Genomic DNA, 13,615 nt, shown 5'->3' with positions numbered 1-13,615 from the left:
ACGGAAAACTGAACATCGCAGTTCCGGAGGCAAGAACTGCGCCGTTGTCGAAATTTACAAGACCTCGTTCTCAACCTGCTAACGAAATAACTGTCTTCATTGAAGGTGTTGCCGTGCAGGCCTTAGTCGATACGGGAGCTGCTGTGTCTGTGTTGAGCGAAGCAATGTGCCGCAAGTTAAAAAAAATTACGATTCCGCTTTCTGGTCTTTCTCTCCGTACGGCAACCGCACATCCCATACAACCTTCCGTGACGTGCACGGCTCGGCTACTCATTCAGGACGTTTTGTATGTCGTCGAATTCGTCGTCTTTCCACACTGCTCGCACGACGTTATATTGGGCTGGGACTTCCTTTCCACACATCATGCCATTGTTGACTGTGCCCGTGCCGAACTAGAATTATCAGCGATCTCCGACATCGATTCTGGCAAGTCATCTTTTCCTCGTGTCGTCGTCGCCGCGGACACGGACATGCCACCTATGTCTTCTGTTCGGGTACCGATCTCCTGCGACTATGCTTTCTCTAGCGCCATGTTCACACCGTCAGGAGCATTCACTTCTCGTAAGAAGTTCATTCTCCCCTTTGCTCTTGTCACGATCGAAGACTCCTGCTCAAGCATTTATGTCACGAACCTGCTTTCGGTCGCAGCCACAGTATTCCGCGGAGAATGTATAGGGCGTCTTGAGGAGATTGATTCTGTTTGCGCTAGCCAACTGCTCGATCGCACAACAAGCCTCCAGGTCGCCAGCGTTGATCTCGTTACCACGTCCAACACATCTTCCCTAGACGCTTTCCTACCATCAATTGATTCAGACCTTCCTATTGCTCAACGCACCCAACTCTTGAAGCTTCTCGACCGCTTTCGGACGTCTTTCGACTACACGCAAACCAGTTTGGGTCGAACGTCTGCCATCGTCCATCATATAGACACCGGGAGCCATGCACCCCTGCGTCAGCGTCCATACCGGGTCTCTCACGCTGAACGCCGAGTTATTGATGACCAGGTGACTGATATGCTTAGTCGTGGCGTTATACAGCCGTCCCACAGTCCTTGGGCCTCCCCGGTGGTACTTGTGAAAAAGAAGGACGGTAGCATCCGATTCTGTGTTGATTATAGGCGCCTTAACAAGATCACACGCAAAGATGTCTATCCGCTCCCCAGAATCGATGACGCGCTCGACTGTTTGCAAGGCGCGGAGTTCTTTTCTTCACTGGACCTTCGATCGGGGTACTGGCAGGTACCTATGGATGAAGCTGACCGCCCAAAAACTGCATTCGTAACTCCTGACGGCCTGTATGAGTTCAACGTGATGCCATTTGGCCTTTGCAACGCCCCCGCCACCTTCGAGCGTCTTATGGACAACATCCTTCGAGGTCTCAAGTGGAACACGTGCCTTTGTTATCTGGACGACGTCGTAGTTTTTTCAAAGGACTTCGACACCCATCTTCTGCGCCTCGCAAGTGTCCTGGAATGCCTCACACAGGCTGGTCTACAACTCAATATGAAGAAGTGTCACTTCGCCGCCAGGAAGCTCACCATCTTGGGACATGTTGTCAGCAAGGACGGCATTCTACCCGACCCTGCAAAGCTCCGCGCTGTCGCCGAGTTTCCCAAGCCGTCGACCCTAAAAGAACTCCGGAGCTTCATAGGCCTATGCTCATATTTTCGACGATTCGTTCGTGATTTCGCATCCATAATGGCCCCTTTAACACGCCTACTTGCTGACAGCCAAGGTGTCATGGCATGGTCTTCCGCTTGCGACGCCGCATTCGCGAAATTACGTCATCTACTGACATCGCCACCGATTCTCCGTCACTTTGACCCAGACGCCCCTACCGAAATCCACACGGACGCCAGTGGAGTCGGCCTTGGCGCTATTCTTGCTCAACGCAAGTCTGGCTTCGACGAGTACGTTGTTTCTTACGCAAGTCGCACTCTCACCAGAGCTGAAGAAAATTATTCGGTCACGGAGAAAGAATGTCTAGCCATCGTTTGGGCAATTACAAAATTTAGACCTTACGTATATGGCCGCCCATTTGATGTCGTGACTGATCACCACGCCCTCTGCTGGTTATCTTCACTGAAAGATCCATCTGGTCGTCTAGCTCGATGGGCATTACGACTCCAAGAATACGACATCCGCGTCGTCTACAGGTCAGGCCGTAGACATTCAGATGCCGACGCTCTTTCTCGCTCTCCCCTTCCCCATGACTGTGGCAACGGGTCTGTTTCCAGCTACGATTCTGCGGCCCTTACACATGCTGACATGCCTTCTGAGCAGCGTCAGGATCCTTGGATCGTCTCTTTAATGGAGTTCCTATCTAAGCCCTCACCACGTACCGCCACTCGCTCGCTGCGGCGCACAGCTCGACATTTCACCATCCGCGATGGGCTCCTATACCGCCGCAACTATCTGTCTGATGGTCGCAAGTGGTTGTTGGTGATTCCTCGCCATCTCCGTGCCGATATCTGTGCCTCCTTTCACGCGGATCCCCAATGCGGCCACGCTGGTGTAATCAAAACCTATGCACGCCTCCGGCTGCGGTACTACTGGCGTGGCATGTACCGCTTCGTCCGCCAATACGTGCGTTCATGCTCCAAGTGTCAGCGCCGGAAGAGCCCCCCACGTGTAGTCACTGGACCGCTCCAGCCGTTACCTTGTCCCTCCCGGCCTTTTGATCGCATCGGAATTGATTTGTACGGCCCCCTTCCGTACACACCAGACGGGAACCGCTGGGTGATCGTCGCTATCGATCATCTGACACGCTATGCTGAGACTGCCGCGCTGCCAGAGGCCACATCACGTGAAGTCGGCTTATTCATACTTCACCAACTTGTTCTTCGCCACGGCGCGCCTCGCGAGCTACTCAGCGACCGCGGACGCACGTTCCTCTCTGATGCCGTACAAGCCCTCCTCCGTGAATGCAACGTTGTGCACCGGACAACCAGCGCCTACCATCCACAAACCAACGGCATGACTGAGCGCTTTAACCGCACACTAGGCGACATGCTGTCCATGTACGTCTCCGCTGACCACACCAACTGGGACCGCATACTACCCTTTGTTACGTACGCTTACAATAGCGCTACTCAGTCTACGACAGGATTTTCTCCCTTCTTTCTTCTTTACGGCCGCGAACCTTCCTCATTTATGGACACCATTCTTCTGTACCGCCCGGACGCTTCAGAGTCCACAACTCTATCTGAAGTCGCCACCTACGCCGAGGAATGCAGGCAGCTCGCACGTTCCTTAACCGCACAAGACCAAGCACGCCAAAAGGACCTCCATGACGCAAACCTGCCTCCCCAGTCATATTCGCCTGGAACATTGGTGTGGCTTCGCGTTCCCTCCTCTGCTCCTGGCCTTTCCACAAAGCTACTGCAGAAGTATGAAGGCCCCTACCGCGTCCTAAGTCAAGCCTCTCCCGTCAACTATGTTGTCGAGCCCGTTCAACCATCCGCAGACCGGCGCCGCCGCGGCCGTGAGATTGTTCACGTCGACCGACTGAAGCCGCATTACGACCCACCAGTCGTCCCTGTTCCTTAAGTCGCCAGGATGGCTCCTTTTCTGCGGGGGAGTGATTTGTAGAATGGATAGGGCGCAAACAGGGGCGCCAGTGAAAGACGAAGACGAGGACGGTTGTTGGTGCTCGTGCTTGCTCCATTTCGGACTGCTGGTCGCTGAACCTGTGCTATTTATTTATTAAACGCCTCACGGACTCAACGCTAAACGCGTACCATCTATCTATCTATCTATCTATCTACTATCTATCTATCTATCTATCTATCTATCTATCTATCTATCTATCTATCTATCTATCTATCTATCTATCTATCTATCTATCTATCTATCTATCTATCTATCTATCTATCTATCTATCTATCTATCTATCTATCTATCTATCTATCTATCTATCTATCTATCTATCCTATTCGTTATTAACGCGTGGTTCAGTACAACCGCTGGCATGAATGGTGGACGTGTAGCGGACAGTGCAGTGAAGACTAAATTAGGAAGAATTAGACAGGTCGTGACACGCGACGCGAAAAAAATTTTGATCGCCACGAATGCGATTGTGTTTGGAGAATGAATGGAACTGAAGATACACTCACAGCGGTAAGAGGGCGATAGCAACTCCTTTCGCGGGAGTAAACGCTTGTCCCATATTTCACTTCCTTTTCTGGAGTTCTGGCAAGCCTCTGCTGCACAAAGTAAACCCACTCTCTCGTCAGAGTTCCAGTACACCGGCCGAACCAGAACGAAGAAGCTCCTTCGCCCGAGTGAAGTCACGCTTCTGAAGTGGAGTATGCATACACTCTCTGCAGGAGTTAAAGTGCGCCTTCCTGCTTTAGTTACGCTACTCCCTCTCATAGTTTTACAATGCTGGTTCGGTTTAGAGTGTATGAACTTCCTCCAAGAGGTAAAGCACACTTGCTTCTAGGACCAATGGTTAAAAAGAACAAGTGCCGTGCGTTTACTTACACTGTAACAGTGGGCATGCCAACTGAGCGTACGGTAGCCCTTCATCACGTAAGCCATCACGAAAGCCTCACTTTCGTAACCAATTACCGTCGCTTACCGCGACCGCTCATGTTCACCTCATCTGTCTCCGGCCGCGGGACGAAGGAGACAACCGCTTCGCGCAGCTCTTATAGCTGAAGCGCTGCGACGGAGGCGTACCGTGGCCATCATAGCCTTGCATCGTCTGTGTATCACAGCTACGGAGCGTTCAAATATCGGTCAGTTAGTTACTACTCTGTTATTGATTATCTGTGTGTACTAAAGCTCATTGCCGCATGCAGCTTGCTGATCTCGCAGCTCATCAGGCCAGAAAGCCATACAATCTCCTCCGCAGTCCCTGCTGGCAATTGACATAAGTGATCGCCTGTAGCTACGCTGCACTGTGCATCTGTGTTGCGTATTCTCTGCACTCGTGCTCAATCGTGCTTCCACTCTCTCTCTCTTTCTCTCTCTCTCACTGCATTCCGTTATCGCTCGCACCTCGAGGCATCTTCACGGCACTGCTGAAGCCTTACTTCTTCACTGTAGAAATAAATAAATAAATAAATAAATAAATAAATAAATAAATAAATAAATAAATAAATGCCGGAGTTTTACGTGTCATGGCCAAGAAACGACTATGAAGCAGCCGTGGTAGAGACTCACAGCGTAGGGTAGCCAACCGGACAGGTTTCTGGTTAACCTCCTTGCCTTCTGGCTTTCCTTTTCTTCCTTCATTCCTTCCGGGTTAAGTGGGAAGAGCTGGGATTCTTGGGCTGCACTAAATATAAGAAAATTAGCGTATTTTTGCTTTTCGATGCCATCGAAATGCGGCCTCCGTTGCTGTAATCTGGCCTGCCAATCGTGCTTGGCAGCGCAGTGTTATCTGCAACTAAGGCCACTAGGGCAGGTCGTTGAGAAAACAAAGCGCAACAGGGGGGTGGACATATTGTTGTATACAGGCCCGTAGCCATGAATTTTTTGGGGGCGGGAAGGGGGGGCACATGCTGAAAACCTTGACAATTTGAGAAAAAACACCGATTTTCATTATTTATATTCGGTAAAAACACCTCCTTCACCAAAATTTCGGGGGGGGGGGGGGGGTTGGGAGGCTATACCCCCCCCGCCCATGGCTACGCGCCTGGTTGTAAACTAAAATAGAACAAGCTGCTCAAAAAAAAAAACAGTCCATCCAACGGTTATCCGAACTTAGAATCATTCCACTTGAGGGGCCCAAATAAAGTGCCAAGGCGAAATGTCGTTGGTTCGACATCATGGCTACGGTGCGGAAGATTGTCTTTCTTCTCTCAATCCTTTTGGGCTAGTTGCCAAGAAAAGGCAGGTCGTAAGTGGTGGGCGGGACGCAGTAGCGAGAGTGGTGCAAAGTGGAAGTGCTCGAAGTGCTTTCTTTCGCCGTATAGAGCTGATGTACGTCTTGCATTTTGCGGCTTCCAGCGAGAGCGACCCAGGGGACCCGGTGATAGGTTTTTGACTTACCGGGAAAACGTTTGTCAAGTTCGAAGCCTGGTAACAACGAAAAGGTGGTGCACTCGTATAGTGCCGGGCAGACGAAAAGTGACCCCGTTTTCGAGGGAATTGCTTCGCAACCATATATTTCCAGGTTTTTCCTATCATTAATTGTCCTCTTGCTCATCGCTTCGACATTCTCCCATTTCTTCCTCTGTAAGGTGGGCGTTCGCTTAAGTAAGCGATCTCTTTATTGAGTTATCGCCTTGCGGTTGCAATGTAGGCGCTACACGTTTAACGTTTATGCCCGATTATCTTTTTCTCGGTGACAAACCGTCGCTGCATTTAGAATTATGTTTGATTCAGAATACGTTGTTGCATTCATTCATTCATTCATTCATTCATTCATTCATTCATTCATTCATTCATTCATTCATTCATTCATTCATTCATTTATTTATTTATTTATTTATTTATTTATTTATTCATTCATTCATTCATTCATTCATTCATTCATTCATTCATTTAAATGTGGGTAAAATTGCGCGAACATCATGAAAAGTTGTCTATTTTGTTACTGAAGACAAAAGGTAATACATTCCAAGAAAAAAAAGAGAGTCAAAGGACTCTTTTTTTATTATTAGTGTGTATGTCGTCATACTATCGGGGCGCCCGAAGATGCTAAAATAACTCAGTGATACTGATCGATCACTTACTTAATTGCGTGAGTTCAGGAGCTCGAGTCATAATCCTCTTGTCCACTTGCACACGGCCTATTCGGCTCGTAACACCCCGCACAATAACGAATATACCTTCGCCCAAAAAGCGAGGAGTTGCATGGGGCACTGCGCCAAACATTATTGCGTAGCTGAGCCCCCGAACTCGATCGTACCTAACAGTTGTGTTTTGCTATGTGCGTCGTGGTTTTAACTAGTGAGTACACCTCCCGTGAATACAACGCATTTGTAGCGTATCAGTGTTCATCGAGGCAATTACATCTATTACAGTCAGTTTTATACAAGGAGCTCTGTCATTCCCATCTTGACGTAGCGCTCCCCAAAGCTTATTCACCCTAGATATGAATCCTTGTAAACATGAACCGCAGTGCCAGTGGTTGTAAATCGTGCGCCATTTAGTACACGTGGTTCCTACCTCCATCCACATAAATAATGGGTATCGTGCCCTTCCACATTGCAACTTGTCTGTGTCTACGAACTTTTCTTTAAGGGATACTAAAGGCAACAATTAAGTCGATGTGCATTGTTGAAACAGCGTTTCACGAACATTGCAGTGCTTGTTTCCTGCCAGGGAAATGTTTAGTTTGTACTGGAATCACTTTTTGGAAGTCCGCATATCGTTAGCGCAATTCAAACCGCCCGCCTCCTAGAACGGCCTTCTGACGTAGCATTCAACGTGCCAGCTCTTTCCCGGCAGCCGGCGCAGCGGAACAAGGGGCTTTGGCGGGAGGGAACATAGCTCGGCGAAAACGACCTGAAACGCCCAAGTTGCATTTTATTTCGCCTTGCATTGTACTAAAATATTCTTTTTTGTTATGAGCATATTGAATAGTTCTGATTAATTGCACTGAGGGCCTCCTACATAATCAGGCTTGTGTTCCAGAATGTCCCACTCGTGGCGCAAATCATGTCCTACATTTACCATAATTGCTCCTTTACTAAAGCGCTGCTGTGTATAATGACGTTTTTAACGTTCTCGCGCATTGACCTTCCACTGTGACAAAATGTTATTTGCCTTTAGTGCCCCGTTATACTATCTCCTATCTCTTCCTATTGGTATCTGCTCAGACCTTTCCCCAGTGTAAAGTTGTCAACCGGCCTCAATCCTGCTCAAACTCGATGCATTTTCTTGAGAAGTCATTGTTTTGTCGAGAGCTGTGTGGCGGGCTTTAATGTCATTCTTCCTAGAGGCGACAAAATGTGCATCGTTCTCGAGGTCATAGTAAATGCAATTAAATGCACCCTTCAGTGTTCCGCAGGGAGCCACAAGAAACCCCGCCCTACGAAGCCTTCACTCTGAGCTTCAAAGTTTTGGGGGAAGCCAACCAGCGGGTTTTCGTTATTGGTGCAGGGAAGCGAACCTGAGTTAAAAGAGCACTGACACGAATTTTTGAAATTCTCGTAATGAATTCAAATAGCGCGAAAAAAACGTAGGACGAGACGAAGAAAGCTGTATGACAAGTGCATGCTTGTCCTGTAGCTCGTATTGCACGCCCCTAAATAAAAACACTAGTGTGGTGCCTCGGAACGCACTGAATATATTTTTTCCGGCTACATTAAAAGAAATCACTTTAGGTTTCGATATCTAGGAGGCGATTTCATAGTGTTATGTTAACACTGACGTGGGTCTGGGTCACGTGGGGACATCAACTCGTGACGTTTTTGCAGCAACATCTGTCGCATGCTGTCAGGTGCGCGTTCTGACCATAAACAACGATGAGGGATTTGTCGTCCGGCGATACTGACACCGTTTCCGGCGATTTCGGCCCCATGCAGGACTCAGAGTTCGCAAACCCAGCGAAATGTGCTAAGTCGCCATTATAGTGCCCATTGTGGTGGGGTTAGCTTGCAGATGCTGGGCGACTAAAACTTTGAAATCTAACTGAAATATTTCATAGTGTTTCCTGGCTCTGGTGTGTGGAAAGCGTTAACACTGCATGCAAAGGAGACGCAAAATATCAATTTTACGATGCCTCAAAATCGTGTCAGTACTCCTTAAGGCCGAGAACAAGGCTTCGATTTTGTATTTACCTGCCTCACTTTACCCTTCACCTCGTGAGAACATGCACATCCGGACACCTGAAGTCGCGTGTATTACATACATCTGGCCCCATAGTCAATCCAAAGTTACTCACACTGTAATAAATTCATTACGTTAACCTGCAAACACTGAGGAGCGTGCCTCTATCCCACATCTTAGGAGCGGGAGAAGGTGGATGAATCCGCTGCATCAACTTGCAATACTGACAAATTTGCTAGCTGGGAAATCAGCGCAAAAGAGACACATAGAGGGGGGACATAACTGCGCTGTTATATGCCTTTCCTTCTTGTGTCATTGCTAGCGCTATTTTCCCAGTGAGGCACGAACCAAACAGTCCAAATGCACACGCTTCTTAAGATTACTACCTTATTCATTTAAACATAAGTGAGCCATTGCTAGCTCCTACCCCTCTCCTTTTGGTGCGAAAGCATGACGTGGCTCATTTAGCGAGAAAGTAGGCGTCTGTCCCAGCGAAACAGCACATAAATTCCCATTAGCTGCGACGCCTCGTCACGTACGCGCCTCGACGGAGCAGAGAGAGCGAAAGGGGACACAGGTGTTACGTGGGAGAGAGGGAATCGTCTCGCTCGCTCTCACTGCCAAAAGCCTGTGTTATCTATGCAAAGTAGTTGTAGGGCTAGTTGTTCGAGCATAACTGGCTGAGATATTCTAGCGCAATGAATAAAATGACAAGCACAAGAAAGAAGACGAGGACAAGCACTTTTCTTCGTCTTCTTTATTGTATGTGTCGTTTTATTCACCGCGGCAAAATCCGCGCGTTCATTGTCCATGCAAGCTCTCGCTGCCGTCCTTACTTCGCCCGACTAATCGCTATAAACAAGAAAAACCATAATAAATTCGAAAGGCAAGACGATAGCGAGTTTCGAACGTACGACTCCACGCTCGAAAGCAGAGTGCCGTATCCACTGGGCTAAACGAATGCCTCCTGAATAGCAGGTCTGTGCACTCCGCTTTGTGACGTAATGTTACTTGGACAGAAATTTTGACGTCACCGCTTTCGTCACTCAGGCATTGGCAAATGAAGTTTCGCGTAAGATAAAGCAGAGTGCACGGGCCTCTATCGAGGAGGCATTGCGCGCGGTATGTACTCTCTCACACACACCTCCAGTGGGCTCAGCCGGCGCAGCTGCTGCTGCGCGCGCGCCTACCAGCCTTGGTGGCTGTTGGTGCTTCCTCGATCTCGCGTCGCGCAGTACACCGGTGGCATGCGGCGTTGGGACTGTGTGCATGCTCGGTCGTTCAATCGGACATAATTGCTTTCTGTAGTCGCACCTTATAAGTGCTACGTGTTCACTAATATTTTTGCTTTCTTCAATATGGGCTACCACCCTATACCGGAGTCAGTTTAATCAAAGTTGCAAGAGCGTTATCGAACGTCTAACCTGCTGAACCAATTCTGACACCCAGCGCCCAACGTGTTTCCTCGCAGTAGTGTCAATATGGTTTGTAACGCGCCCTCCAATCATGAAGCACCTCATATATTTAACCATCTCACAGTATGACCCATATAAACGAACAGTAAGCGCCCTCAGTAGTTCAACTTTGCTTGTCTATACTGGGAAGCTATCAAGGGACTTTGGTGATCATGCTACGGTGGTTTCCGTCCTGTTCCTGGTTTATCTTACTACATCGCGGTCAGTCGGGCTTTTTTCGTTGGTGTAGTTTGCGTGAGTGATCTACTGTTCGACCCCAGATTATGCGTTCGCCTTCTCTGCTTGGCACATTGCCAACGGCGTAGGTACTTCCCGACGTAGAGATGTGTGCTACGATAACAAGAGCAAATTCTGCCGGCTTGTGTCTGTGCGAGCCGCCGTCGTGGCGGCGAAACCAGAGCGAGATTATGAGTAGTGCATGTAGTTGGCTAAACTTCACTTTTTCAGCTTTGCAGCAGCCTAGACTTCTCGCGTTCAAACTGAAAATTGAGAGAGAGAGAGAGAGAGAGAGAACAGGAAAAGCAGTAAGGTCAACTAGAATTTGTCCAGTTTGCTGCCCTACACGTGAGGGGGAGAATTGGGAGGGAAAGTAGATGAAATTGAGATTGCGAATGAAATCTAACTTAAGAGAATTGATTGTTGGCCTAGCTGGTCTATCGCTTTGTTTGGCCCTGAATTTGAGTTCTCGTGCAACCGCTTCTGATGTACACGCGTTCCTTTCATTTCGGTGTGGGCATGCCTGACAATTGGATATATATCTTGAACCCCACGCTGATATTAAACCGTTGTGAATAGCGACTGTCCTCATCTCCTTTCTTGTGTTCCTCGTCGGTGTGTTTGTTTTGTTTTGTTTTTCTAATTTATCTCAGCCAGTTATAAATCGCGGACCTGTTCACCAAAGCCGTTTAAATGTCCAGAAAGCTTGGCTGTCCGTGAAAACACGAAGAGTCAAACCGTGCCCTGTGAGAAATCCTGATAGCTCAATTTTGTGATTACTGAAAGATTAGCCCACATGATAGAAAGGAAGAAGGAAAATAACATCTGCTGTGGAAAAAAAAATGGTTTTGGTTCGTTGTTTGCATGCTTACTGGTTCACTCAATTGCTCGCTCACCCATCCAGTCGTCCGACCGCGTGAAAGGGTATACATTGCACTGAAGCTCCTTAGCGTTGCCATTGACTCCTGGCTTCCAAGTCTGTGCCCCCCCCCCCACCCTCGCTTCTGCTTTCCCATTCGCTAGCGCGTTCCTACATTTGCACGCTGAGTGATTCGTTCGTTCTCTCGCTCATTTGTTAGTGGGGTTGGTTATTTGCTCACTGGTTCGTTAAAATCTTCGTTCGTTTGTTCACTGGTGATCTCCTTTCGTTCGCTCGTTTTATCACTTATCATTTCGTTCATTCACTCACTCCCTCTTTAATGTGTTCGTTCTTTCACCCACTCGTTAGTATACGCATTCGAGTCGCCTTCATCCTAATTCATTTCGCTCGTTTATCTTAGTGTTCCTTCATGTGCTCCTTCGCTGATTTGTTTCCATTGCTAGTGCGCTTCTTCGATCCAGGCTTCGTACATTTGCTCTATAGTTAACGCATTTATTCGCTTATTCTTTGGTTCGCTTGCTGGCTGCATTTATTTTCAAGCGATTGTAGCCTGGATGTTGACAAAAATCCACTACAGTCATCCCTCATACAATCAAGAACCATCTAGCATCTTTTTATTGCCGTCAAGGTCAGAGCCTGATGAAAACAGTGCGCCCTGCTGTTCGCGTTTCTTTGCATCCCCTTGTACGTACGTACGTACGTACGCACGTATGTATGTATGTATGTATGTATGTATGTATGTATGTATGTATGTATGTATGTATGTATGTATGTATGTATGTATGTATGTATGTATGTATGTATGTATGTATGTATGTATGTATGTATGTGCCGGTTCGTTCTTTCGTTCGCACGCTCGTTATAGAAATTGTGGGATGCCCTGTCGATGGAAGGACGCATCCCAACATAAAACGTAACAACTGTTTATTAAAGGGGTCATAAACCACTTTTCCAAGTAATGATCTAATGACCTTAGTATCGGAGTTTACTGCCTCCCGAATCGATTGCCGCAAAAATTTCTCGAATCCGTCAAGAATCGGCGGAGTTCCGGGGGTTTGGCGCACGCCCTCAGCGCTTTCTCTCTATTCTCGTGCCGACGAGCGCACTGGAAGCTAGACAGGGAGGGATGGCACGGGGGTAAGAAGTTACGTCAGCGCGCGTCATGAAACGCGATCACTCTCCCGCTGTGATTCGCATGCGCGAGTGCGGCTACCGTGCAAAGTTAGCAGACTGAGGAGTGCGGCGCGGGCAAGTGGCGGCACCCCGTGGCAGGAAGCGCATCTCATCCGGCTATCGGCCAATAAGCATGCTATGTCTCCGCGACGTCAACGTGCAGACGCCCCGCCCACCGACGAGAGTGAGAACCGGCCTCTGTTTGAAAAGAGGGCGCCTGAGGAAACGGCAACTTCGCGCTCCGCTTGTGGCCTTTACGCCACGCGCACGACTGTAATATTTTGCAGAGCAGTTCATAGCCGTGTCAGATTTCCGCAGGTTGTGTTTTTTCAACAAGCCCAAGGGGTGTTTCATGACCCCTTTAACGAAGTAGCAGCAGCGGGGCGAGCATACCGACGCTGCGCTCAGTCGGGTAGCGAAGGAATGATGACTTCCGAGCTTGGCAGCTTGGGTTTATAGTCACCGTCGGTGACGTAAGCCTGTGGTGACGCTGCGGTGGCGCTGTCCCTTATCGGAGGCGTGGTGCAGCATGCAGCCGTGTCACGCCGGGCTAGCTAGAGACGAGGCGGAGGTTGCGCCGGATTGTGCGCAGTGTGTCGCCACAATATCATACAGCATAGAGCATCGTTCGTTTGCTCAGGAGTTGATTGGTTCGCTCTCTTCTTATTGCGTTAATTCGTACGGTGGTTTCCTATTTCGTGGTGCATATAAATGTGAGCCAGATGTATTGAGACGCCTGGCGGCAACTTCTCGTTTGTGGCGCTACTGCGCAAGGTGCATTTATTAGCTACCTTCAGTTATTGTTCTTGAGAATAAAGCTAATTAAAAATGTTTATACCGTTTGTACGTAGTCAGCGAAAAAGAGTAATATGCGAGAAAGATTTAACGCACTTCGTGCAGTTTTAAACTCAGCTCGGTAAGGCACGTCTTCGCACAAAAACGCCTAAAACTGCAAGCGATGTAAAAATAAACGAAAAAAATAGAGATTGGGGGGGGGAGGGGGGGTAGGAGGGCTTCAGTTTAAATGAACGACCAGACTGAAAGAGATATAAAAAATGAAGGACCGCTGCGTTCTTGAAAAAAATCGCAACAACGACTCGAGGGGACCCGCAGCGGGAAGCCATTGCTACGCTTCGGTAAACTTA

This window comes from Rhipicephalus sanguineus, chromosome 3, assembly GCF_013339695.2.
Source record: "Rhipicephalus sanguineus isolate Rsan-2018 chromosome 3, BIME_Rsan_1.4, whole genome shotgun sequence".
NCBI classification, from domain to species: domain Eukaryota; kingdom Metazoa; phylum Arthropoda; class Arachnida; order Ixodida; family Ixodidae; genus Rhipicephalus; species Rhipicephalus sanguineus.
Note: the sequence above shows the minus strand (reverse complement) of the source record.